Source organism: Rhinopithecus bieti, unplaced genomic scaffold (genome assembly GCF_001698545.2).
Source record: "Rhinopithecus bieti isolate Rb0 unplaced genomic scaffold, ASM169854v2 scaffold_60008, whole genome shotgun sequence".
Lineage (NCBI taxonomy): Eukaryota > Metazoa > Chordata > Mammalia > Primates > Cercopithecidae > Rhinopithecus > Rhinopithecus bieti.
The window spans coordinates 242441-246367 of record NW_016822812.1 but is presented as its reverse complement, the minus strand read 5'-3'; positions in this window follow the sequence as shown (position 1 = coordinate 246367).

Below are 3927 nucleotides of genomic sequence, written 5' to 3'. Positions count from 1 at the left end.
ACTTTGGGAGGCTGAGGCGGGTGGATCACTTGAGGCCAGGAGTTTGAGATCAGCCTGGTCAACATAGTGAATCCCTGTCTCTACCAAAAATTCAAAAAAAAAAAGCCGGGCATGGTGGTGCAGGCCTGTTATCCCAGCTCCTCGAGAGGCTGAGGTACGAAAATCTCTTTTACATGGGAGCTGGAGGTTGCAGTGAGCCGAGATCATGCCACTGCACTCCCACCTGGGTGACAGAGTGACACTCTGTCAAAAAAAAAAAAGCAAAGCAAAGCAAAGCCAGCATTAGACTTTAGGCAGGGACTTATAGAAGGATTCCTACTGAACCCCGTCAACATTACCTCTATTTAAAATTGCACTTGTGCTGTGCTGTGGAACCAGAGATAAGACTGGAGGCGGGTGGAAGAACAAGGTGGGTTATCGACAGGAATATAAGAAAGGGTGTTGGCTAGGCACAGTGGCTCACGCCTGTAATCCCAACATTTTGGGAGGGTGAGGTGGGAAGATTGCTTCAGGCCAGGGGTTCCAGACCAGCCTGAGCAACATAGCAAAACCTTGTCTCTACAAAAATAAAAATAGGCCAGGCATGTAGTGGCTTATGCCTCTAATCCCAGCACTTTCAGAGGCCGAGGCGGGTGGATCACCAGAGGTCAGGAGTTTGTGACTAGCCTGGCCAATATGGTGAAACTCTGTTTCTACTAAAAATACAAAAATTAGCTGGGTGTGGTGGCGGGCGCCTGTAATCCCAGCTACTCTAGAGGCTGTGGCAGGAGAATTGCTTGAACCTGGGAGACAGAGGTTGCAGTGAGCCGAGATCATGCCACTGCACTCCAGCCTGGGCAACAGAGCAAGACTCCATCTCAAAAAATAAAAATAAATAATAAATAAATTAAAACATTAGCCAGCATGATGGTGCATGCTCAGGAGGCTGAGTTGGGAGGAACTCTTGAGCGTAGGTGTTCATTAGCTGAGGGCTACTCTGGAATGTGTTACCTCCCTGGTACTCCAGGCCTGCCCTACATGCAGGTTAAGCAAGATCCCACAGCTGGAGACACAGATGTCTGCATAAGAAGCCTACTGGGGCCGGGCGCGGTGGCTCACGCCTGTAATCCCAGCACTTTGGGAGGCCAAGGCGGGCGGATCACGAGGTCAGGAGATCGAGACCATCTTGGCAAACACGGTGAAACCCCGTCTCTACCAAAAATACAAAAAAATTAAGGTGAGGTGGCGGCGCCTGTAGTCCCAGCTTCTAGGGAGGCTGAGGCAGGAGAATGGTGTGAACCCGGGAGGCGGAGCTTGCAGTGAGCCGAGATTGCATCACTGCACTCCAGCCTGGGCGACAGAGCAAGACCCCATCTCAAAAAAAAAAAAAAAAAGAAGCCCACTGGCCACACAGCAATGTTGAGTGCCCCGAGGCTGCAGGCATGGCGGTGTGTACAGGGAATTCTGAGCTGATATATAAAGTGTCCTAATCAGGCACAATCAGGGCATTGTGGAGCCCTGAGGAGGGACTGACTCACGCTCTGGCCGCTGTGGCATGGTTCCTGGATGTGCCACGAAGCTTCCTGTCCTGAGGCCTTTGCCTGTGCCGTTTCCTCTGCCTGGAAGGCCCCTTCCCATCCCTTCCTGGCCAGGGCCTTGGCTGGCTGACCCCTGCTTGCCCCTTTGGATGAAGCGCCATTGGAACTTGGTACTGGAATCCTCCCAGATACCCGGCTTCCCTCCTGGAGAGGCTCTCTCCACACCCGTTCTGTCTACACCAGCACTGGCTGCCCAGTGGCGCTGGTGTCTGCTCCTTGGATGTCTCCTCCAGCAGTCTGTGATCAGTCCTTGAGGTCAGGGATGGTGTCTTATTTATCTGCGTTATTAGCACTTAGCTCAGTAAATATTTGTGGATTAACTGTGTCAACCTTAAACAATGAGATTCAGAAAATATGATCAAGTATAGAGTTTATTTGAGCACAAAGCTTGGGTTTGGCCACCTGGGAAGGCATCCACTCTAAATGAATGCAGTCAATGTTCCCAAAGTGGAGGAGTTAAGATTCCACTTACAGAGGCAGAGACAGAGAAGTTCCAATAGTGTTACAGCATTTTCCATGCAAGACCAGGTGCATATGCCACAGCGATTTAGTTGGTTACAAGTTGCTACGTTCCCAGGAAGATTACTTTATTACTCTGTAAGGAGGGGTAGTGATATGAGGGGGGGTCTTATCTCTGGCGCCATTTGGTCGTAATTATTCACAGAAAAAAAACGGGCAAAAGTTGCAGCTGCATGAGCGTGACTCAGGCTGCATAGTCACATCTCTTCAAAGCTTAGGAAAGTTTAAGTTCCAACAGCCGTAAATTCAAATTATCTTAAGTTTGAATTATTTCATTTCGCAACCGGATTATGTGGGTATAACAGTTGTGGGAGGGGCAGCTATGTCTCAGCTGGGTATTGAAGGATGAACAGGAATTTGCCAGAGGGGGCATTCCAGGCAGAAGGAAGAGCCTTTGCGAAGGACACAGCGTTTGAAAAGCAGGTGAGATGGTGCTGCTCAGCAAGGAAGGGTGCAAGAGAGAAGGGCCAGGAAGAGGCCAGAGAGGGAGGCAGTGGCCAGATGATGGCCAGTGAAGGAGCCGGGGCCTCAGCAAGGAAGAAATTCATGAAGTATCCCCAATAGCGCCAATCAAGTCGGCAATTCACATTGCTGTGGGCTGCTGAGCAGACGATGGACCGGAGGGTGAAGGAAACCAAGATATTTCACCCCAAAATATACATCTTTTACACATTTCAAGATTGCTGTTTGCAAGGGATGTAGCTGTAAGAATAGCCGGAAAACTTTATTTATTTATTTATTTATTTATTTTGAGACAGAGTCTCACTCTGTGGCCCAGGCTGGAGTGTGGTGGAGCGATCTCAGCTCACTACAAGCTCCGCCTCTCGGGTTCACACCATTCTCCTGCCTCAGCCTCCCGAGTAGCTGGGACTATGGGCACCCGCCACCACGCTGACTAATTTTTTGTATTTTTAGTAGAGACCGAGTTTCACTATGTTGGCAAGGATAGTCTCGATCTCCTGACCTCGTGATCCTCCTGCCTCAGCCTCCCAAAGTGCTGGGATTACAGGCGTGAGCCACCGCGCCCAGCCACGGAAAATGTTTTTTAGACAGAGTGTTGCTCTGTTGCCCAGAGCTGGAATGCAATGGCATGATCTCGGCTCACCACAACCTCTGCCTCCCAGGTTCAAGCGATTCTCCTGCCTCAGGCTCCCATGTAGCTGGGATTACAGGTGCCCACCACCACACCCAGCTAAGTTTTGTATTTTTAGTAGAGACAGGATTTCACCGTATTGGCCAGGGTGGTCTTAAACTCCTGACCTCGTGATCTGCCCGCCTCGGCCTCCCAAAGTGCTGGGATTACAGACGTGAGCCACTGCGCCCAGCCAGAAAACGGTCTTTTGTTGGGGAGATTTGCATCTGTAGGGAAACCTGCGTTGACACAGCCCAGCTTTCTCTAAGGCCTTCCTTGGTCCGGATCTAGGAAAGGTTAACTAAGTCGGACGCCTTTAGAGGCCTGAAAGAAACATTTCCCATCTATTCTCTCTGAAGGCTGCTACCTGTGAGGTTTCCTCCTCTTCCCTTCCATAACCTGTTTTGCTGAGATCCGAGCCCTTATTTTTTCTGTAACTTCAAGATGGTATAAAAACATCAACTGTCTTTCTTTTCTTTGAGAGCTTATATTTTGTTCCACAAGATAATGTTTTGTTCCACAAGATAATGTTTGCCTCTCAGACCCATTCAAATTCCAAAGAGAACACTTTACAAGTGAATGTCTTTCATTTTAATTGTTTTAACGGGGGGGGGGGGGGGATTTTCAACCATAAAAAAAAAGGGAAACTTTTTTAAGTTTGGTTTTTTTCTCCCCCTTATTCAAATTCTTTTCCTCTAA